Source organism: Giraffa tippelskirchi, chromosome 6, assembly GCF_054371585.1.
Source record: "Giraffa tippelskirchi isolate mGirTip1 chromosome 6, T2T-mGirTip1v1.2.pri, whole genome shotgun sequence".
Classification (NCBI taxonomy): Eukaryota; Metazoa; Chordata; class Mammalia; order Artiodactyla; family Giraffidae; genus Giraffa; species Giraffa tippelskirchi.
In genome coordinates, this window is record NC_137280.1 from 146,066,745 (window position 1) to 146,092,202 (window position 25,458).

Below are 25,458 nucleotides of genomic sequence, written 5' to 3' on the forward strand. Positions count from 1 at the left end.
CCTTCCCAGTACATCTTTGGATATTCGTGGAGTTCTAGAGTACAAAAGAACAACTTGAACCTTGAACATCTCTATACAGAACACAATGATATCACTTGCTTGGATCTGTGACTAAACTCAGAATGTAAACATGGGTGTATGTGTGTGTTTGTGTACCTTAAATTGACTACTGTATTTATTTAACAGTTTAACTGAATTGAGAAGCTACTCTTCCTATTGCTCATTTCTTCTTCATGCAGCTTCCTTTAAGATCTACTTTTTATTTCTTGCTTAGAAATAAAAGTATTCTTCTTCCTACTTTCTGTCTCTTACAGTTATCTCTGAGAACTTGATACATCAACTATTTACACTTCTATCTCTTTCACTCTTCACTTCATTAAAAAAAAAAAAAAACATCAATCTTGAATTTCCACAGAAAGAATTCTTAAATTTGATGTTACTTGTTACTGTTGCTTACCATGTTAACCAATTTCAGCAACATCTCTCTATCTTTATTGAGGTATGTTAGCAAATAACATTGTGTAAGTTTAAGCTATACAAACACAGTGATTTGAAACAGGTATATATTGTACAAATGGTTACCAATGTAGGGTTAGTTAATACACACATCACTTCACATGGTCAAAATCCGGGAGAAAGTGTGATGGTCAGAACTTTAAAAATGTCCTCTCTTAGTAACTTTCAAACATACAGCACAGTACTATTAACTATAACCACCACACTGTACAGTTCATCCCAGGACTTATTCATCTTATAACTAGAAGTTTGTACTCTTTGTTCATCTTCACCTATTTTCCCCTCCCATCCACTCCCTGAGAAATGGAGACAGTTTATTTAAACCTATTTCAACATTTTTAGACAAATAAAATATCTTACAATACACTTACAATGCTGACTAAAATGTTGCCATTTTACATTGTTCAGAATTATATTAAGTGTTTTAGTCAAGTCATAGTTTTACTTATTCTGTAAAGCCATAATATTAAAAGGAAAATGATAGCAAGATAGAAGAATAGGATATGTAATGTGACATCTCTGGGCTTGAAGGAGGTAGACAATATAGTACACTGAGGCTCTTTCTTGTTGATTGAGTAATATTTATCTAAATATAAATGTGTTTTAGAAACAAATGGAAATTTTAGGGGAAGACAGAAGAAAGAAAATGCAAAATCTATGAAATCTAGTGGCTGTGTTCATGCTACCAAGATCTTGAGGAATGATGAAAAAATCCTTCCGATTAGAGTGCAATGCATTATTTGAAACTTAAGAATGATGAACTAAAGAGCCTCTTGATGAAGGTGAAAGAGGAAAGTGAAAAAGCTGGCTGCTGAAAACTCAACATTCAAAAAACTAAGATCATGACACCTGGTCCCATCAATTCGTGGCAAACAGATATGTAAAAAAATGGAAACAGTGACAGACTTTTTCTTGGGCTCCAAAATCACTACAGACGGTGACTACAGCCATGAAATTAAAAGACGCTTTCTCCTTGGAAGAAAAGCTATGACAAATCTAGACAGTGTATTAAAAAGCAGAGATATCACTGTGCCAACAAAGGTTTGTATAGTCAAAGCTATCGTTTTTCCAGTAGTCACGTATGGATGTGACAGTTGGACCATAAAGAGGCTGAGTGCCAAAGAACTGATGCTTTCGAACTATGGTGCTGGTGAAGACTCTAGAGAGTCCCCTGGAGAGTGAGGAGATCAAACTAGTCAATCCTAAAGGAAATCAACCCGGAATATTCATTGGAAGAACTGATGCTGAAGCTGAAGCTCCAATACTTTGGCCACCTGATGTGAAGAGCTGACTCACTGGAAAAGACCCTGAAGAGCTGGGAAAGACAGAGGCAGAAGGAGAAGGGGACAGCAGAAGACAAGACTGTTGGATGGCATCACTGACTCAATGGACATGAGTTTGACAATGTCCAGGAGATAATGAAGGACAGGGAAGCCTGACGTGCTGCAGTCAATGGAGTTACAAAGAGTCAGACACAAATAGCTACTGAACAGCAACAACAAGGATGAGATGCATATATACATTCACAGTTTCCTTGAAATATTCCAATCACCACCCTCATCTAATCATGGCAGTAAATTGTTACACAGACAAATGTAATCTAGACAGAGTCACTTTGGGGGAAAATGTGGGGAAGAATCTGGAATAATTAGTTCCTGAAAGTGAGACTATGAGAGAAAGAAGGTTAAATAAATAAGTAAATAAATAAATATTTGCTGGGAGCCAGCTCACGAGATCCCACCCATGACAGAGTCATGAGAAAGAGGACTGATTTGAGCACGGCTTCTCAGGCCTCGGGGATTCTCGAGAGGCTGCCTCAGCGCTCACCTTAAAAATTAGATCTCTCTTTCTGACGCTTGCTATAATAGACCTCTTCTTGTCTTCTGTGACTTGGACAAAAGGCTCTTCCCGATTTCCTTCTAAAATAGATCAGTCTGAAACCTCAATCAACAAGGCCCCTGAACGGTAGCACCCTAAATAAAATTATCTGGGATATGGAGTATGCTGATCTAAATTCCTTTTGCTAACATATTGGTTTGTTTAATAAATGTACCTGTGCCTTTGGAGCTAATGTGCTTGACTGCCCCTTAACAACAGAACAGCATTGAGAGCCTCCACACAGAAAGCCCCAGTGGGCACAAAACCCTTCGCAGGAAAAAAGGCTTGTTGGGAAATATAGGAAATGTTGCTTTGTGAAACTGTTGCTTTTTCTATATTTACTCGCTATGTTTTTACTCTTAACGTATTTAGCCTATATAATAAAAGCATAATAGTTGAAGATTTATATAAATAGAAGTTTAGCTTTAATACAAATAATAAGACAATTGTAGATTTAACTGATGATTCTTACTTAGAGCTGACCTTCAGCTTGCTCTTCCATGACTTTATGGGACCACATTCTTCTCTGTTAAGCTCAAGGTGTAAAGTAAATTACCAAAAACAGGTTTTGCCTTGAAACTTTCTATTGATGGGTTCTTTCCTGCTGTGCCCGATACAAAAGTGTTCTGACTGATCAACCCTTATCAATAGGAGAATCACAAGATGTTGGCAGGCCCCCAGGCCAGAAGATGATGTAAACAAAATGAACTAAGATATGCAAACGATGTCGGTAAAGGTCAACACTGTTGACCCATTAAGCTGATTTGATATGACTCTATACATTTGTTTCTATGTACCACTAAAAATATAAAAGCTGTCTTAAAAACAATAAAGTCAGAAGACACTTGGAAACACCGAGACTCGCTGTGTCTTCTCATTCGTATCGCTGACGCCGTCCATCCTGAGGGAATCCCTGGACCAGCTGGAGCAGGACTCCGGCAAATATTAGAGTGAACACCTGTTGTGGTATCCAATTATCTTTGCCAGCGTGCTTGATCAAATCAGTGGTTAAAATCATGCAGTTACATTTTTTTACTGCCTCATTCTTTCACCTATCATCATCTTAGGAATACACTTGAGAAAGAATATATTCATCTGATGAGAATCAGACTAAAGCTAATGTTATCATCACAAAAGATGATATTTAAATCCTTCAAAGTATGTTTAATTATTTAACCTTATTGTCTCAATACATAGGTGAGAATTTTTAAAACAACATTCTATTATATACTAATAGTTCAGTTCAGTTCAGTTGCTCAGTGCTGTCTCTTTGTGACCCCATGGACTGCAGCACGCCAGGCCTCCCTGTCCATCACCAAATCAGAGAGTTTACTAAAATTCATGTCCATTGAGTGGGTGATGCCACCAACCATCTCATCTTCTGTCATCCCCTTCTCCTCCCGCCTTCAATCTTTCCCTGCCTCAGGGTCTTTTCAGATGAGTCAGCGCTTCACATCAGGTGGCCAAAGTATTGGAGTTTCAGCTTCAGCATCAGTCCTTCCAATGAATATTCAGGACTGATTTCCCTTAAGATTGACTGGTTGGATCTCCTTGCAGTCCAAGAGATTCTCAAGAGTCTTCTCCAACACCACAGTTCAAAAGCATCAATTCTCTGGTGCTCAGCTTTCTTTATAGTCCAACTCTGACATCCATACATGACCACTGGAAAAACCATAGCTTTGACTAGATGGACCTTTGCTGGCAAAGTAATGTCTTTGTTTTTTAATATGCTGTCTAGGTTGGTGATAACTTTTCTTCCAAGGAGCAAGCATCTTTTAATTTCATAGCTGCATGCAACATCTGCAGTGATTTTGGAGCCTCAAAAAATAAAGTCTGTCAGTTTCCACTGTTTCCCCATCTATTTGCCATGAAGAGATGGGACTGGATGCCATGATCTTAGTTTTCTGAATGTTGAGTTTTAAGCCAACTTTTTCATTCTTCTTTTACTTTCATCAAGAGGCTCTTTAGTTCTTCTTCGCTTTCTGCCATAAGGGTGGTGTCATCTGCATATCTGAGGTTATTGATATTTCTCCCAGCAATCTTGATTCCAGCTTGTGCTTCATCCAGCCTGGCATTTCACATGATATACTCTGCATATAAGTTAAATAAGCAGCATGACAATATACAGCTTTGACGTACTCCTTTCCTGATTTGGAACTAATCTGTTCCGTGTTCAGTTGTAATTGTTGCTTACTGACCTGCATACAGATTTATCAGGAGGCAGGTCAGGTGGTCTAGTATTCCTATCTCTTCCAGAATTTTCCAGAGTTTATTGTGATCCACACAGTCAAAGGCTTTGGCATAGTCAATAAAGCAGAAATAGACGTTTTTCTGGAACTCTCTTGCTTTTTTGATGATCCAATGGATGTTGGCAATTTGATCTCTGGTTCCTCTGCCTTTTCTAAATCCAGCTTGAACATCTGGAAGTTCATGGTTCACAAACTGTTGAAGCCTGTCTTGGAGAATTTTGAGCATTACTTTGCTAGCATGTGAAATGAGTGCAATTGTGTGGTAGTCTGAGTATTCTTTGGCATTGCCTTTTTGGGACTGGTATGAAAACTGACCTTTTCCAGTTGTTAATAGTAAGGATCTTTATTTTTATGTTGTTTGTAGGAATATCTCTGGTGTTTCATTGTTACATTCAATATTTTCATTTAATTTAGCTATTAACCTTAAAAATCCTCCTGGAAAGATTTTAATATGTTTATGTGTATTTTCAAGAATGTGTATTTAATTTTCTCTAATGATCTTTACTAACATCAAGATAGTTTTGTTCAGTTTATTGATGTGGTTCAGCAGACAGATGTTAAACCAACCTTACATTCCTGAGGTAAACCAACTAAGTTACAAAGACATAATATTAAATTATCTTGAGAATAAATTATACTGTAAATGTATGTGTATATTCAAAAGTCAGTTTATTCTACAATTTTATGTTTCAATGTTGCCTTGCTTATTTATTATTATGCTTAATTTCTTCTTCTTTTTTTTTTCTTTACTATACTCTTCTCTATTTCTAGAATGTCATATCCTTTTTCTGGGAAAGCAAGGCTGACAGAGTGCTTTAGAACCAGAGAGGGAAAAAAATAAGACAGCAAAAATGATAGTCAAGAAATGAAATGCTAAAGACAGAAAATGTGCTGTCACTGTGAGGAAATGTTCATGTAAAGACACAGGAGAAATCTTTCATTATACCTCCAGAGTAATAATTATCCATTAGGCAGCATGATCTGACAATATGTCTATTTTTATATCTATGTATTTTCAATTATGAAGTGAATGAGTGAACTAAAGATTAGGTGAACATTAAATTTAAATTCTACTTTATTTTTAAACTTGTTACCTGTCATTTTAGTGCATAGCTCCAAATATTTGAGAGACCTATGAGATTTCACAGGGAAAAAAATCCCTAATATGTATTTTTTATCCTGAATATATGCATTTAATATATTTAGCAGTCTAAGCATGTTCACCCTAAAATCAATAGAAAGAAACTGAAAAACAGCTAATTTCTAAAAATTTGGGGCTTATTACAATATTATGCCTCTGAAGAAAAGGAAAGTTAAGGAAGAAATTAAAGTTTTCTTTAAAGACCATAAATCTATTGAGAAATGTCAAAACATCTCATAAAGATTAATTGTTTAAGTTTCACTGCATCTCAATAAGGTGGAAATCTTTTTTTGTTTAAATAACGGCAGTTTGTCACTTTATAGACAAAGATAGTTGGAAATTATACAGTAATTTACAGTACCAAATTTAAAAAAAATTAATCCAATTAGTTGTATATGAATCAAAAATAATGCATATAAACCAAAAATACCTATTTAGCAAGAATAAAATAAACCAAAATAAACTCATCAAACATGTTTGAAGGAATGTCTATCATGAAAGAGAAAGGCAGGTAAAGTATAAGGACAAAAGACAAAAAAATAAATTGTGTAAAAGCTTTTCATTATTAAGCTACCTTAAGTAAGTAAACCAGATATTTTTGAGTGCTACCATGAAGCTTTTAAAGTTTAATTAGATATTGACTAAAATAGTTTTCTAGTTGTCCTAGAATGATACAGCCTCTAAAATCTCCTGGTTAAAAATACAGGGAAAGATAAATGTTCAAATAAGATGCCCTTTTTTTGTTTGATTAAGGATATTAGATTGTTCTGATAAGATCATGCCATCTGGTCCCATCACTTCATGGCAGATAGATGGGGAAACAGTGGAAACAGTGGCTGACTTTATTTTTTGGGGCTCCAAAATCACTGCTGATGGTGATTGCAGCCACGAAATTAAAAGACACTTACTCCTTGGAAGGAAAGTTATGACCAACCTAGACAGCATATTAAAAAGCAGAGATATTACTTTGCCAACAATGGTCCGTCTAGTCAAGGCTATGGCTTTTCCAGTGGTCATGTATGGATGTGAGAGTTGGACTATAAAGAAAGCTGGCACCGAAGAGTTGATGCTTTTGAACTGTGGTGTTGGAGAAGACTCTTGAGAGTCCCTTGGACTGCAAGGAGATCCAACCAGTCCACCCTAAAGGAGATGAGTCCTGGGTGTTCATTGGAGGGACTGATGTTGAAGCTGAAACTCCAATACTTTGGCCACCTGATGTGAAGAGCTGACTCATTGGAAAAGACTCTGATGCTGGGAAGAATTGGGGGCGGGAGGAGAAGGGGACGACAGGGGATGAGATGGCATCATCGACTCGATGGACATGGGTTTGGGTGGACTCTGGGAGTTGGTGATGGACAGAGAGGCCTGGCGTGCTGTGGTTCATGGGGTCGCAAAGAGTCGGACACGACTGAGCGACTGAATTGAACTGAACTGATTCAAAAATATATAAGGTACGCATCATGGAAAAAAACTTCTCAACCTCCTGCATTCACATTCTTTTCTCAAAGACAAACAAGAAGACTGCGAGAGTTCACTTTCTACCTAAATATATACATAGAGTTTACCAATTGCCAAAGACTATGGATTCTATTGGACCAATTTAAATTGAAAATAGAATTACTATACAATCCAGAAACCTCTTCTGGGTTTATTTCCAAAAGAACAGAAATCAGGATCTCAAAGATATACATGCACTCATATGCTTATTTCAGCTTATTCATAATAGCTGAAATGTGAAAACAACCCAAATACCCGTCAACAAATGAATGGATAAAGGCAATGTGCTATATACATACAATGGAGTATTTTTCAGCCTTAAAAAAGAAGAAAATCGTGCCATTTGCAGCATGAGCCTGGAGGACATTAGGTTAAGTGAAATATCAGTATCAGTTCAGTCACTCAGTCGTGTCTGACTCTTTGCGACCCCATGGACTGCAGCATGCCAGTATTCCCTGTCCATCACCAACTCCTTAAGTGAAATAAGCAAGTCACAAACGAGAAAATAGTGAATGATTCCACTAATATGAGATATTTAAAAGAGCCAAACTCACAGAACCAAGAGATAAGTGGTGGTCTATTTGAGAGGAGGGAAGTAGGGAGTTGTTATTCATTGGGTATAAAGTTTCGGTTATATAAGGTGAACAAGATGCAGAGATCTGCTGTATCGCATTATGTGTGTAGTTAGCAATACGGTAAAAGTTTTACAGGGTAGATCTTGTATTAAGTGTCCCTACCACACACAAAAATTTGTTTTTAGCAAATTTTAGTTGGAAAATTTAATTTCTGATCTCTCTTTGTAAGGATGAGCAGGAGCTAAAACACTGTCAACTTCACCTTCATACATGGCCAAGTTTAGTAGGTACTACTGGGAAGCTTCTCCAGACCTATCAGGCCCCCTTCCTGTAATTAAGACAAGTCAGCAGTTAAGTGGCTACAGTATCTCACTTCATGCTTCCTAAAACTGATCTAGTCTGTTCATGGCTATCATTGTGCTCACATTGTTGTTCTCCTTGAGTCAGAAAGAATGGGATATATTACTGTTCCCTTGTCTCTGTCAAAAATAGAAAAATTAATGATAAACTGAAATGCCTGCCTATTTCAGTATAACTGGAAGAAAAAAAATTTCTATATAGAAATGAAGATGCCATTCAACCAGCTTCAATCAAGCTATCAACCTGGTCCACGAATGCATTCAAGTTTGGGATCCCTGCTGTATGAAACTGAGGTACAGCAGATAACTATAGTAACTACTAAAAGAATTAAGATTTTCTATTTTTCATGAAGAAATAGAGCATCAAAGACTATGTATTGAACGTTCCTAAACTATAATACTACCCAATTTTAGTTTTTCATAAATTGAATGAATTACCCAGCTGGTCATAAAACTTTAGGAAAGATATAACAGCAACCTTTATAGGCTGCTGCCCCACACCCCCAATTCAGAAACTCTTCTGACAGTCTTATCACCGTGGCAGAAAAATATCTGGTATATTTAGTAATTTTCATAAAACTTCAATCAGGCCTAATAGTGTCTACTGTTTAAATCAAACATTCTTTTTTGTTGTTATTGTTGAAAATTTTCATAGATTAATTGGGAACATTATGTAGATCAGGTTATCTCAAACTTTAGTTTGAATCAAAATCACCTGCAAGACTTATTAAAACATATATTTCTCAATCACATTCCCCAAATTTTTGACTTAGTCAATCTGGGATGGTACCTGAGAATTTTTATTTCTTTCAAGTTGTCAGGTGATGCCACTGGTCCATGGTTCATATATGAAGAACCATTGAAGCCATAATGCAATTGGGAAGTAATACATAAAATTTTTTAATCAAAGGCTACTAACAGAATCTATGTCATGGTAAATATTTACAGCTTCAAATAACATTTTTATACGAAAGCAAGTAGCTTGACCTCTGTATTAGCACTTCCTAATGAGTAAATCCTCTCTATAAGTATATTAGCACCTCCTAATGGATAAAAGGGAGAAGGCAATGGCACCCCACTCCAGTACTCTTGCCTGGAAAATCCCATGGATGGAGGAGCCTGGTAGGCTACAGTCCAGGGGTCGCTAAGAGTCGGACACAACTGAGTGACTTTACTTTCACTTTTCCCTTTCATGCACTGGAGAAGGAAATGGCAACCCACTCTAGTATTCTTGCCTGGAGAATCCCAGGGACGGCAGAGCCTGGTGGGCTGCCGTCTATGGGGTCGCACAGAGTCAGACACGACTGAAGCGACGCAGCAGCAATGGATAAAAACTTCCTCTAACTTCAATATTTTTATTTGTGTAAGTGGCCTCTGGTTAGCATACAAAATGGACTTCCATTGCCAAGTATTACTTTTTTTTTGGTGTATCTTTTGGAAAAATATAGAGGAAAAAAAAGTAACATCTTAGTACTCTGCCAAAAGGAAAGGTATCTAGCTCAGAATTTTATAGTTAATTGATTTTTAAAACAGATCTATATTCAGGATTGCAAAAAGCTTAAAAGGGATTATTTTTTTAAAAAGGTTGAAAAGGTAAAATGTCTTACTGGAGATGAATCTTTAAAAAAATTATACACACACATATTTGTCAAAGCTATGTTTTTTCTAGTAGTTATACATGAACATGAGTGTAGGACCATAAATAAGGCTGAGTGACGAAAAATTGATGCTTTTGAACTAGGGTGTTGGAGAAGACTCTTGCGAGTCCCTTAGACTGCAAGGAGATCAAACCAGTCCATCCTAAAGGAAATCAATCCCGAATATTCATTGGAAAGACTGATGCTGAAGCTGAAACTCCAATACTTTGGCCACCTGATGTGAAGAACTGACTCCTTTGAAAAGACCCTGATTTAAAGATTGAAGGTGTGAGAAGGGCACAACAGAAGATGAGATGGTTGGATGGCATCACTGACTCAATGGACATGAGTTTGAGCAAGCTCTGGGAGATGGTGAAGGACAGGGAATCCTGGCATGCTGTAGTTTATGGAGTCACAAGGAATTGGACAGGACTGAGCAGCAACTGAACAACACAATTCTCTAACATCCATCACTGTTCATATTCAAAATTACACATTTCATTCAAGCCATGATTCAAATATAATTCAAATGTATTATATTGTATATACTAGGTAAATTATACTCTTGAAAAATTAATGTATATAAAATACATTCAAAAATATTGATGCACATTAACTCATTCATAAGCTAAATCATATTTTCTATGGGGTAAAAATAAATTAAACATTTTTAACTATTTTGAATGCAGCATATAAGCTCATTCCACAACAAAATCCATATTAAAGATGCCACTGATATTTACCTATTTAAACACCTCTTATATCTTTTACAAAAATTACAGTTATCAATAATTCTAAATAATAAAATTAAGAGAACTGATTTTATTGAAATATTTTATTAAAATACCTTATATTTATAAGTTAATGCTTACTGGGCTCCCTGATTATCATCCACATATACATTCTTATTAGTCACTCACATATGAAAATAAACAAAGACCACCCAACCAGAACGGAGACTATTCAGAGCTTGTAATAGCAAGGAAGCCTAATCATCATCACTTGTATTAAACAGAGAAACAAAGGCAGGGAAGGAAATGAGGGAGTTTTGTAATGAAAAGAAAGGAGGGCTTCAGGTATATTCAAACTGGAAGTTGTTGGCATGAAGCAGAAGGTAGGCTAACTAGAAGTCAAGCACCTTATGTGAATAGTTTGGGAAGGCTGTTTGGCTTTTCTGGCTGGTCCTGAGTTGGAAGCAAGGGAAAAATATAGTGAAGTTGCCTCTATTGTCTAAATCCTGACCATTCTGGGCTGATTGCTACAGAAGTTGTGGTTTGGCTCCCCAGGTCAGATACTGCAGAGTTTGTGGGTCAGAAATCTGTGGGAATATATGATCTGGTCATTGTTCATTTGCATGTTCAATAACTCATCCATATTACATTCAAACAAGATCCTACATGTTCATGTAAACCAGCCATCAGTAATAGATTAACATAGCATGAACTCAGAGCAACTAAAATTAACTCTATTGATATTCCACAATATAAATTCTAATTAATAAGATAAAGAGATGTCCAAATAATTATTTTTAATCTAGCATCATATGGTCACTATTGTATACACATAATACTGAAATGAAGCAAAAGTACTTGCCCACTCAATAAGTATTCATTGAACACTACAGTGTCTGCTTGTCAAATCCCAGGAAACCCAAAGCATTTCTGTAACATTTCCTTCACACTAACAGGTATCTAAGATTTCTCTTGGGTCCCCTAAAGTCTCTGAATTGGTGGTTGTTTCAGCTGCCATATTCCAGACCTAAAGTTACCTGTAGTGGGGTGACTGATCACCCTGTCTCACATTTCCTCATTCAAATCACCATTACTTCCCTCTCCCTAATGAATCCCCCAGATCTTAGTGTCAGACTGCACCAGATTTCCCAACCTCTGGTGCCATCTGCAGACTGATCTCATTCCTTCAAGATTTTGGCACCCTGCTCAAATACTGTCTTGTATTTTCTATTCCCATTATTTTTATTTGTGATTTCACAATCCAAAAAAACAATAAAACCAAAGCTCAATTTTCTCATATCTCATGAAATTAAGTGATTCCCGTGAGTAGCTAGGGGTGCAAACCAGAGTCATAAACCAATGGTTCTGCATACCAACAGCACCTGGGAACCTTTTTTGTAAAATTTCAGTACTCTGGTTCCACAGACCAGACCAACTAATGTACAATTTCAGGAATGGGGCCAGGTAAGAGTTCTCTTTAAAATAAAGGAAGGCAGGCAGGCAGGCAAGATGGAAAGAATACATAAATGGATGGTAAATAAACAAGACAATTTCCTGAGGGATTTTAACAATAAGTTTGAGTTGAAAAAGCAGCTCTACTCTAGTCGTTTTCATTACCAACAGTCCCCGTGCCTCTAAAATCTTTTTTTTTAATTAATTGAAAAAAAATTTAATACCTCTGAAATCTCATTTCCCTCAAAGAGCTTGAAACCAACCACACTGAGACTGATCTGTTGACTTTTCTCCCTTATATTCACATTTCCCTCCCTAATCAATTTAAATTCCAAATTGACCATGTTATTCACTCACTTACAAAAATGCTGAGATCACTTGTCCCACTCTTTCCCTGCTGTAGTAATGAACTGGTCATACTCCATTATCTGAACTATCCTTCTTGCTCACTGTAGGACTTTTTTCCTACAGTTGACTGCTCTATCTCATTCATCACTAATGTCTCTTTCACTGGATTATTTCCGTCATCAAAAAATTGTTATGATAATTCTGCATCTAACAATGAGCTCTTATTTTGCATTCCTTTTCAGTTAGCATCCCTTTAACTTCTTTTCACTGCATACCTCTTTGAAATGCTGTCTCCATTTATTACCTTTTCACTCTTTTTCAACCTACTCCAATCATCAAATCCATTCTTGTCAAGGTCAGTAATGACTTCTACATGAAAAAGTACAATGGCCAATTTTTAGTTCTTATATTATTCTACCTATTAGCTAGCATTTAATGTAGACGGTCACTCCTTTCTTGTAGAAATACTGTCATTTGACCTATATGATACTGCATTTTTTTCTTTCCTCCCACCTCACTCCTACTTCCTAGTTCAGTGTCTTCTTTCCTGAATGTTTATTTTCTTCCCAAACTCTAAATAACAAACAGAGTGCACAAGGGTCTGTCCTTGGATATCTTATTTCACCTATGTACACTCAGTCTCTAGGTGACCTTGTCTGTCTCACTGTTTATATGCTATCTTTATGCTGATGACTCACAATTTAATTTCTTCGGCCTCGGCTTTCTTCTGAACTTAAGACTCCTATATCCCATCTGCCTCCTTAATTCAGCCTTGCGAATAGGAGCCTCAAATTAAACATGTCCAAAAACAAACTCTTGATGTTTCTCCACTACTTTTTTCTCAATATCCTCTACCTCAATAAATGACGATAACATTCTTCCAATTCTCAGAATAAAAATCTGGCATTTACTTTTGAGCTCTCTCTTTCTCTTATACCCCAATCCAAAAGTAAATCTTGCTCTTACACCCTTCAGAATCTATCCAACCCCAGCCTCCCTTTATAGAGTCTACTGCTCCAACCATCCACTGGGGCCATTACCTCTCACGTGGGCCAGCTCATGAGCCTTCTAATTAGCTCCCCTGTTTGACTCCTACACTCTTTGTGTTATTTTTATCTCCAAATATTAGTCAGTGTGATTCTTATACAATATATGCCAAATCAACCATCACTTTCTCATGCTAAAGAGAAGTAAAAACCATTCTTTAGAAATACAATTTAAAAGTTTTACCCAGTCCCCAAATATCCTACCTCCTGTAATTGTATTTTACAATCACTTTTCTCCAGGCTTAATAGACATTTTCCATTATCTGCACATATCCCCAAACAATACTATTTCAGGGATTTTACACATTCTCCACCTTCTGCTTGGAAGGCTCTTCTCCCAGATAGCTCAGTGACATGTTTCCTCACTTAATTCATCTCTGTTGCAATATCATCTCCTCAGGGAGATTTCGGAGAAGGCAATGGCAACCCATTCCAGTCCTCTTGCCTGGAAAATCCCATGGACGGAGGAGCCTGGTAGGCTGCAGTCCATGGGGTCACTAAGAGTTGGACATGACTGACGCGACTTAGCAGCAGCAGGTAGGTTTCATCTCAGCACCCTAACTAAAAGAGCACCTTCCATGGCTCTCTATTCTCTTCCTACAGTTTTAAAATTTTATTTTATATTTTTCTTATTCTTTTATTTATACACATACTGCTTGTATTATTTGTCTTTCCTCATGAAAGTCTTGAGTTTAAAGAGCAAGGACTTTGTCTATGTTTTCACTATAGGATTTGGGGAGTCTAAACCATGCCTGGCACATCAGTTCAGTTCAGTCGCTCAGTTGTGTCTGACTTTTGCGACCCCAAGAACTGCAGCACACCAGGCCTCCCTGTCCATCACCAAATCCCGGAGTCTACCCAAACCCATGTCCATCGAGTCGGTGATGCCATCCAACGATCTCATCCTCTGTCGTCCCCTTCTCCTACTGCCCCCAATCCTATCCAGCATTAGGGTCTTTTCCAATGAGTCAACTCTTAGCATGAGGTGGCCAGAGTATTGGAGTTTCAGCTTCAACATCAGTCCCTCCAATGAACACCCAGGATTGATCTCTTTTAGGATGGATTGATTGGATCTCCTTGCAGTCCAAGGGACCCTCAAGAGTCTTCTCCAACACCACAGTTCAAAAGCATCGATTCTTCGGCGCTCAGCTTTCTTCACCGTCCAACTCTCACATCCATACATGACTACTGGAAAAACCATAGCCTTGACTAGACGGACTTTTGTTGGCAAAGTAATGTCTCTGCTTTTAAATATGCTATCTACGTTGGTCATAACCTTCCTTCCAAGGAGCAAGCATCTTTTAATGTCATGGCTGCAATCACCATCAGCAGTGATTTTGGAGCCCAAAAAATTAAAGTCTGACACTGTTTCCACTGTTTCCCCATCTATTTCCCATGAAGTGATGGGACCAGATGCCATGATCTTCGTTTTCTGAACGTTGAGCTTTAAGCCAACTTTTTCACTCTCCTCTTTCACTTTCATCAAGAAGCTCTTTAGTTCTTCTTCACTTTCTGCCATAAGGGTGGTGTCATCCGCATATCTGAGGTTATTGATATTTCTCCCGGCAATCTTGATTCCAGCTTGTGTTTCTTCCAGCCCAGTGTTTCTCATGATGTACTCTGCATATAAGTTAAATAAGCAGGGTGACAATATACAGCCTTGACATACTCCTTGTCCTATTTGGAACCAGTCTGTTGTTCCATGTCCAGTTCTAACTGTTGCTTCCTGACCTGCATACAGGTTTCTCAAGAGAAAGGTCAGATGGTCTGGTATTCCCATCTCTTTCAGAATTTTCCACAGTTTCTTGTGATCCACACAGTCCAATTCTTTGGCATAGTCAATAAAGCAGAAATAGATGTTTTTCTGGAACTCTCTTGCTGTTTCGATCATCCAGGAGATATTGGCAGTTTGATCTCTGGTTCCTCTGCCTTTTCTAAAACCAGCTTGAACTTCTGGAAGTTCACGGTTCACGTATTGCTGAAGCCTGGCTTGGAGAATTTTGAGGATTACTTTACTAGCATGTGAGTTGAGTGCAATTGTGCGGTAGTTTGAGCATTCTTTGGCATTGTCTTTCTTTGGGATTGGAACAAAAACTGACCTTTTCCAGTCCTGTGGCCGCTGCTGAGTTGTCCAAATTTGCTGGCATATCGAGTGCAGCACTTTCACAGAATCACCTTTGAGGATTTGAAATAGCTCAACTGGAATTCCATCACCTCCACTAGCTTTGTTCGTAGTGATGCTTTCTAAGGCCCACTTGACTTCACATTCCAGGATGTCTGGCTCTAGGTGAGTGATCACACCATCGTGATTATCTGGGTCGTGAAGATCTTTTTTGTACAGTTCTTCTGCATATTCTTGCCACCTCTTCTTAATATCTTCTACTTCTGTTAGGTCCATACCATTTCTGTCCTTTATCAAGCCTATCTTTGCATGAAATGTTCCTTTGGTATCTCTAATTTTCTTGAAGAGATCTCTAGTCTTTCCCAATCTGTTGTTTTCCTCTATTTCTTTGCACTGATCGCTGAGGAAGGCTTTCTTATCTCTCCTTGCTATTCTTTGGAACCCTGCATTCAGATGGGAATATCTTTCCTTTTCTCCTTTGCTTTTCACTTCTCTTCTCTTCCCAGCTATCTGTAAGGCCTCCTCAGACAGCCATTTTGCTTTTTTGCATTTCTTTTCCATGGGGATTGTCTTGATCCCTGTCTGCTGTACAATGTCACGAATCTCTGTCCATGGTTCATCAGGCACTCTGTCTACCAGATCTAGCCCCTTAAATCTATTTGTCACTTCTACTGAATACTCATAAGGGGTTTGATCTAGGTCGTACCTGAATAGACTAGTGGTTTTCCCTACTTTCTTCAATTTAAGTCTGAATTCGGCAATAAGCAGTTCATGATCTGAGCCACAGTCTGCTCCCAGTCTTGTTTTTGTTGACTGTATAGAGCTTCTCCATCTCTGGCTGCAAAGAATATAATCAATCTGATTTCAGTGTTGACCATCTGGTGATGTCCATGTGTAGAGTCTTCTCTTGTGTTGTCGGAAGAGGGTGTTTGCTCTGAGCAGTGCATTCTCTTGGCAAAACTCTATTAGCCTTTGCCCTGCTTCATTCTGTACTCCATGGCCAAATTTGCCTGTTACGCCAGGTATTTCTTGACTTCCTACTTTTGCATTCCAGTCCCCCCCTATAATGAAAAGGACATCTTTTTTGGGTGTTAGTTCTAGAAGGTCTTATAGGTCTTCATAGAACTGTTCAACTTCATCTTCTTTGGCGTTACTGTTCGGGGCATAGACTTGGATTACTGTGATATTGAATGGTTTGCCTTGGAAACGAACAGAGATCATGGCACGTAGTGAATGTTTAAATATACTTAAATGAAGTTTTGAGTAAACACTTACTGTAAGCCAGGCTTTTTTTCTTGTCCTACCCTCCTGCAGAAAATAGCAAATAGAAAATAAACAAATAACCAAAACAAAAGTCAGATAATTATATATGGTAATAAGTACCCTGACGGAAATGCATACAATGATGTATCTTATGAGATTACCTTCAATTGGCCAGGGCAGGCATTTCTAGGGACGTGCTATTTAACTTGATGCACATAGGCTAAGCAGAAGCTAAGCACTGAGAAAGCTAGAAGTAAAACACTCTAGTAGAAGAAACTACATATATTAACATTCACATGCTTAGTCACTCAGTTGTGTTAGACTCTTTACAATCCTATGGACTGTTGCCCACCAGGTTCCTCTATGGGATTATCCAGGCAAGCATACTAGAGTAGATGGCCATTTCCTCCACCAGGAGATCTTCCTAACTCAGGGATCAAACCTGCGTCTCCTCTGGCTCCTGCACTGACAGTCAGAGTCTTTACCACTGAGTCAGCTGGGAAGCCACAAACATTAAGATTCTATATTAAGAAAAATCTAAATGCTATGTAATTGACAGGGGGACTAAGACTACGACAGTGGAGGTATCTGAATGAACACAGGAGTAAATCACTGAATCTAACAGCAGGGAAAGAGATGTCACTTGAGAGGATTTGTATAATTACCTGGGTCCATGGTAAGATTTAAATTTACCATGATGACTTTCTGCATTACCAATGCCCTACGGCCTAAATATTACCCTGACCGTTGTCCCAACAAGAGTTACTTCCCCTGCACCACATGGGCTAAGCTATTCCACACTCATTCTAACCAGCACCACACACGTTGTCATTCTTCAAAATACAAAATATACAGCTTGATTAGAGTATCTTGACATCTGTTTAAACAACGTTATGAGATTTTTTAAAAAATGATTACATCTGCTGCAAAGACAGAAAAATAAATTCTAGTTCCAGTTAACAGCTTACACTTGTTATCAACACATTACAGTGTTATCAATACATTAGTGACTTCCAGTTTCTGCATCTCATGTTTTTTTATCTGCATAATAATGAAGTTTGGCTAGATCACTGGTTGTCAAATTGTGTGCAGAGGAACTGACATAGAAGTCTCCTCAGGGAAGAGCTAACCAGAGCAAATGGACTTCTGGACATCAAACTCTAGTGTGATAAAAGCATCCCTGAGTTAATTTTAGGAAATATTGGGGTCTCATGTAAGACTAAATTTTAAAATGTACGTTTCTGTACACGTTGACAGACTTGAGATAAAATATAATTAAAATTTTAATAGCAGAACATGCTGTGAATATACTCTTCACTATGAAATTATTTCAAATTTTCTTTGAATATTTTCTTAAAATGTTGTCAAAAATGGGTTTCAGTATAAAAAATTTTGTTACAGAATCTTTTGGACTTTATTTTAAAGCTTAATTAGCACTTATATCCTATGAATCAATGAAATTGTAATCTAGCCTTTGGATTTAAGGAACAATTTTTAATATACTAGTAATACACCATGTTTACATTGTAGAGAAATCATTAAATCCACAGAATCTTTTGGAAGACTGTATGCAGCTTTTTAAGTTAATTAATTTATTTTAATTGGAGGATAATCACTTTACAATATCATGGTGGTTTTTGCCATACGTCAACATGAATCAGCCACACGTGTGTAGGTGTCCCCCATCCTGAAACCCCTCCCACCTCCCTGCCCACTCCATCCCTCTGGGTTGTCCCAGAGCACTGGCTTTGAGTGCCCTGCTTCATGCATTGAACTGGCACTGGTCATCTATTTTACATATGGCAACATACATGTTTCAATGCTATTCTCTCAAATCATCCCACCCTAGTCTTCTTCTACAGAGTCCAAAAGTCTGTTATTTACATGTGTCTCTTTTGCTGCCTTGTAGATAGAATTGTCGTTACTGTCTTTCTAAATTTAGAGGACTGTATGCAGCTTTGAGGCAGAGGTACTCATTCAGAGTACCTCATTCAGAGGTGCTCATTAGAGGCTCATAAATATGCAGGTGTGAGGGAGATTTTTAATGAACTAATAAAGAGATGGCATAATAGCTCAGTACTCATTTTGCTAAATAATTTCATTTTATTTTATTAAGTGATAAAGCCTTCAAAATCAGTTTGTATATTTGAGTTTACATGGTTGCTTTTGTACAGGTGTAATATTCCTTTGTTTCCTTTCTTTGGCATATGTTAAAAAATAGTGCAAGGCAAAGAGAATAAAAAAGCCTGAGTTCAGTAAAAAGTACTTACCAAAAAAGGCCCTGTGTGCTTTTTAAGCCACCACTCCAGCAAGGGACAAAACTAACTGGCATCATAGTGTCCCAAACACTGCAGTAATTAGCAAATCCCTCTCTCCCCCATGCCCAGTGAAGGGACAGCTTTTTTCCTTTCCTTTTTCAAAACAGTGTAAGATTTCACTCAGCTTCACAATGGAGTAGGAAATGGCAATCCACTCCAGTTTTCTTGCATGGAGAATCCCATGAATAGAGGAGCCTGGCAGGGTACAGTCTATGGGGTTGCAAAGAGCTGGACATGACTGAGTGACAGAGCATGCACATAACCTTACAACGTCAATCCTTTGAGGATGGAATTGAGGTTGTCTAGTTTTGAACCTTTATTGCAAACAACTGATTTCCTTGTGTTCACTTGGCACAGAGATCGCGATATTAACTCCTTCATGGGTGTCTCTTAAGCACATTTTAGAGAAACCACTTACTGTAAAAATTACCAAAACAAGCAATTAATGAAAACCTGATGTTCCAACAGTGATACAGGAGAAAACAAATAATAAAACATACCAAGGAGTTTCACATCTGGCTCACAGGTTGTGACAATAAGCAGTCAGATATTTCAATTAACGTTGACTACATTTCATAATGATAGCAGCAGGAGGTTATAAACAGTTTCATTTGTGATCTGCTGACACATTAGCAAGTAAGTACTTCTCCCCAAATGTAAATATCTTCCACTAAGTGAGTAAACATGCAGAGAATTTTACTTGTGATCAAATGGAATTTTTCTCCCAAACTTTAATAAATTTTAAATGGTATGTGTTCATTTTACTCGTTAATTACAGTTATGTGCACACTGAAGCTGATGAAAATCTAATTCACTCAAATTAGGACTGAGTGGTGTATTTCCAAATATCTTCACTAACAAGAAGGTAGTCCACTGACAGAGCAAATAAAACCGAGTCTCAAACAACCAGCTGGGAAGGTTATGCCCTGAATGACTATGGTTGAGAAGTCATTCCTTAGTGTGTTCCAATAAGAAAATAAAGAAGGACAAACTGAACGCTTATTTTGTACCAGGAACTACAATGAATGTTTCAACTGCTTAATTTCTTATAATCCTGACTATTTATGGAAGGAGATAATTTGATCTTAATTTCAAAGATGAGGAAACTGAGGCCTGGTAAAGTAAATTGTTCACGGTCCCCCAGCTGCAAGTAACCAAGCTGACTCAGCCCACTTCTATTTGATTCTTAGGCATAAATGCTGAACCACCAATTTGATGGCCACTGTTCAATCATGCCTCACTGTAGCCCAGTGCCCTGACTGCTGCTGCTGCTGCTAAGTCGCTTCAGTCGTGTCTGACTCTGTGCAACCCAATAGACAGCAGCCCACCAGGCTCTGCCATCCCTAGGATTCTCCAGGCAAGAATACTGGAGTGGGTTGCCATTTCCTTCTTCAGTGCATGAAAGGGAAAAATGAAAGTGAAGTCGCTCAGTCGTGTCCGACTCTTAGCGACCCCATGGACCGTAGCCTACCAGGCTCCTCCATCCATGGGATTTTCCAGGCAAGAGTACTGGAGTGGGGTGCCATTGCCTTCTCCAAGTGCCCTGACTAGACTGTAGCAAACTAATTTTCACCCAGAGCTCTTTTGTTTGCATAACAGTTCTAGTCTGTGGATACAGAATATCAAGGTGTCAACTCTTACAGACATGTCCTTTCTGAATTCTCTTCTCAGCATAGTGAAAGTGAAAATTGAAATGTTAAAAAAAGAAAAAAAAAATCAAATCAAAGTTACCAGAGCTTTAGAGTATATTTTGACAAGGAATATATATGCTTTGAAAATTAAGTATAAAAACATGTAATGACCAGTAGAAATAAAAGATAGTAAATTAAGTAACCTTCCCCTTTAAACTTATTTTTCATTTGCCAATAAAAGTGAGGACATGACAGTAATTAACCAATTGGTTAACATTCTTTATTTACAACCTTTAAAAGAATAATGGGCTTTGCAATACTATGATCAGTATTATTACTTAACAAATATTTTCTATTTTGACATGTGAAATATGAATAGCTCATTAATATCCTGTGGTATTATTAACATATATTTCAAGGAAGCATATTTTCTCAAAGTACTTTGTTCTCTCTTTTTCTCCTATAAATACATCAAAAAACACATGACTTTATTTAAACTTAAAGGAATGATTTCATTGAGTATGCCCAGTATTTATTTTTCCCTTCTGCTAATTAGTACCTTGATTTTCTTCTGGTGGGTCCCCCTAACTCATGCTCAGACAGTGTGACTAAAGGGGTCTGAGACTAGTCCAAGGACTGAGAGATTAGCATATGGCCAGTCAGAGCTATATATCATGATCTAAATGAGGCCAAATGACCTGATATAGGCCACACAACTCAAGCCTAGAATTTTTGTTGTTGTTTTTTGAATCGGGAAATAGAATATCTTTCAAAGAGGGTTACTAAGCTGGAAAATGTGAGCCTGAAAAGGAACAGAAAGATTCTTGGAGACATTTTCAAACACCTGGATCCAACTGTGCCAGAAGCTTGGATCTTTCCAGGCAGATATTCATTTTCTAAGCTTCTAAATTCCTTATGTTGTGTAATCTGTGTGAGCTTGGTTTTTATGACTTATGCCCCAAAGAGTCTTGCTAGTATAGTTTGACCCAAAGGAAAGAAAAATATTCACCAAGATGCTACAACACACAAAATTGAGAGGGTTACGTATTTCACACTAAAACTAGCCTTCCTATAGGATTTCTCTTCTCTATGATATAAGGCAACTAGGTAAAGTATGGAAGTTTTATGAAATGGACTTATAGGCTTAGTCCTCAGAATTGCTACATAAACCCAGTATAACACAGCTAAATATATTTACTTATTCTAGAGTTGGGGGTGCTGCAGTCCATGGGGTCACAAAGAATCAGACACGACTGAGTGACTGAACTGAACTGATTCTAGAGTTAATGCCAAAAATTCTATAAATTCTTTTTGATTGCAAAAGTAAAGAATTATTAACTTAAAAGCTTTCTTACAATACAAGGAGATAGCTGTCAAATAAGAGACAATACATAAAGGTGAAGTTGAATCAATAGACCTGGTTCCAAGCCCCTGTGACTTTTCCCTCTCTGCTTATCAATTTCCTCATCTATACAATGAAGATGATAAAATATTCTCTGTAGTAATAAAGCTCCTCAGCTTTATTGATAACACTACAGAGTATTTATATGTTACTAATTGGAAGACATGACACACATAAATAGTGAAGCTTTATTGTCTGGATTCATTTAAAACCTATTTCACAACAGAAGGCTGACTTTGTATCATAAACAGAGATCAGTTTTTACCGTCCCAAAAGAAACATGTTATGACATTTTTCAAGGTATTTTACTTGTATAAGTCATGCCTCCTTATTTTCCCAGACACCTGAGGCAGAATAAAAGGGATAAAACTAAGCATGTCTATCTCCTATGTGTTGGGAACCATGCCATTTTTGAGAATCTAGAAGGAGATTCCCAGATCCCAACCCTGAAGTTGATTACTAGTATTTCTCCAATGGTCCCTACCATATTCTTATAGGGTATTAAATTGTCTTCTATAAATGTTATTGGCTGTTCACCTCTATGCCCTGCCACACATGACCTTCTTCTGTTGTCCTGCTGATATTGTCACTTCACATGTGCTTTAGCAGAGTTTGAACTGGCCACGCCCTTTATCCCCAAATGACTCTTTGGCCACAGTCTGGGAAACTAAATGCCAAAAGGCACCCCATTGACCATCACAGGCTGCCTGTCTGAGCTTTTCAGGAAAAACTATGAAGAAAAACATAGTTTTTGCCAAACACAAATCCCCATCATTCTCATACCTCCCGCTGTGTGGCTGCCTGTACAAGGTGCCATGCTCATAAACTGACATTAATTAGCAAATGTAACCAAGGATGATTGTAATTAATCCCACAATTATGAACATTTCAAGTTTAATCCCCAGAAAATTACTTCATGAACTGTGTTATGAGCCTGGCTCAAAGAAAATAGGTATGACTACTTTTAAGTCATATTTGGGGCTTCCCAGGTGGTGCTAGTGGTAAAGAATCCATCTGCTAACGGAGGAGATATAAGAGACCCGAGTTTGATCCCTGGGTGGGGAAGATCTCCTGGAGAACGGCATGGCAACCCACTCCAGTATTCTTGCCTGGAGAATATCGTGGATAAAGGAGTTTGGTGGGCTACACTCCATGGGGTCGCACAGAGTTGGACATGACTAAAGCAATTTAGCACGCATACAAGTTGCATTTAATAGTCATTTGCCAACAATCCACACAGCCAGCTTAAATATGCAAATTCTGACTACGTATATGTTTACTGATAAAATATTAACATCTCTAATTTTGTACACATTTCCAAAGACTTAGTTTGAACTTCATGCCAACTTTGGCATTTAGTACTGCTTTGTTACCTCAAATTAAGTCATGTCCTATAGTGGTACAAGTTGCTCTGGTTAAGTCAAAAGGAAGTTCTCTTTCCACAAAAGATATGCTTCATACCTCCTTGACTCCTCATTTTTCTCTCTTCCTCTTTCTAGTCCCTCCTTCTTTCCTACACTTCTTCCTTCCTCAGTCTTAATTGAGCTCCTTCTATATTTTGGATACCACACTAGCATGTAGAGAATACAATGCTGAATAAGACAGAAGCTCATTTTCCTTCAAGGATATTAAAATCCAGCTGAAAAGAGTAAACTGGAATAATGAATAGATTGAGGGATGAATAGATGGACAGATATGCTAATGTGAATATACCAAAATATAAATTATGAAATTTAGGTAGTAGAATTAATATAAATGCTCAATCTGCAATTGTTTCAATTTTTCTGCACATTAGAAAATTTTCACAGTAGAACTATGGAGAAAAATTCAGTAGAAGAGATAGAAAATAAAACAAGCAATTCTATAAAGTATAATAATTGCTCTAAAGAGAGATGTACAAAATATTAGGGGAGCAAGTCTTGCCACCCTGTAGAAGGAAATGGCAACCCATTCCAGTGTTCTTGCCTAGAGAATTCCATGAACAAAGCCTGGCAGGCTATACAGTCCATGGGATCTCAAAGAGTCAGTCACGACTGAGTGACTGTCACTGGGTATTTTCTGGAGATTGAAATTTCTTTCCTTACATTTTTTAAAAATGATGCAGAAGCCATTATGTCTCTCTTTTTGAATAGTGTGATAATGGTTTGACAGCTAGGACTGCTACATTCATTTTTTTATCATGACAAACAAGACAAGATGTGACTGACAACTGAGATCTCGATGACATCTTAGAACCAGTAATGCAGACCAAATCTAAGGCCACAGTTACATTTAGATTTTCAAATTATGAGAGACAATAAAGTTTCTATATTTTTAAAATTACTTTGTGTTTTCAATTATTGCAACAGAGAATCCAAGCTCGTATAGAGGACTATTTTTGTTGTTCATTTGTTTTTTTTTTTTCTAGTTCCCAGTTTATCCCTGGTTCCTGGTTTATCAATTTAAGGGACCAGTTTTTCCAGTGCTTTGCAGCCCTCGACATGCAGCCTCAGGTGATGAGTCAAAAGACACGAATATGAATGAAAATATATTATTATACCAAATAACTACCTCTAGATCAAGATATATATGATAACAAAGCTGGTATATTTTGACCCTCTCTCCCTGGTTCTGACTTGATTAGCTGTTGTCAACCCCAGTCACCCTTATCTAACTTATCCTCAACATTCTAAAATCTTCAATTTAATCATATATTAAAATGAACAATAAACCTTTTATTATTACAGGACAATAAACTTTTGAAAATGTAACATTTATTGGCCCAGAAGTCTTTAATTTCTTATCACAGGTAAGTTAAAAAAAAAAAAGGGTCTGTTTGGAAATAACTCAATCCATCTGTAAGTATTTTGTTCCTATATTTAAAACAAAATCTTCTCATGTTTGTAATCACAGAATAATAAACAAAAACAAATGTTGGCATTGTTAAAAAATAATTCAGTGTTTGGGAAATGAGGGATTTCTTTCTATGTAAATATTGAATATATGACATTGGCTTACTTTTTACACCTATGTCTGCATATTCTTTGAGAGGAAAATTAAAAAAAAAAAAGTTCTGAGTATTTTTTGAGCTTTACAGGTCAGGCCAACATATTTTACCCCCTACAACAATCAGCAGAAATTCCAACCTGTCGTCCATTTTTATTGGTCCTTCTTGCAGTTATCAAATAAGTATCTTTTGATCTATAAATGGTGGTAGTATTATTCTATCAGGAGAGACATATTTAGGGTGAAACCCCTTAAGAGCAGGAACAGCCAATCAAACAAAGATCAACTGTGTCTTCAGTAGCCTTCAA

At 37.4% G+C, this 25,458-nt stretch overlaps 1 protein-coding gene across 2 annotated transcripts in view; it reads right to left on the reverse strand.

The window, feature by feature from the left end:
• Positions 1-25,458, reverse strand: part of LOC145511417 (uncharacterized) — a 733,827-nt gene that overhangs the window by 465,662 nt on the left and 242,707 nt on the right. The window lies entirely within an intron of this gene.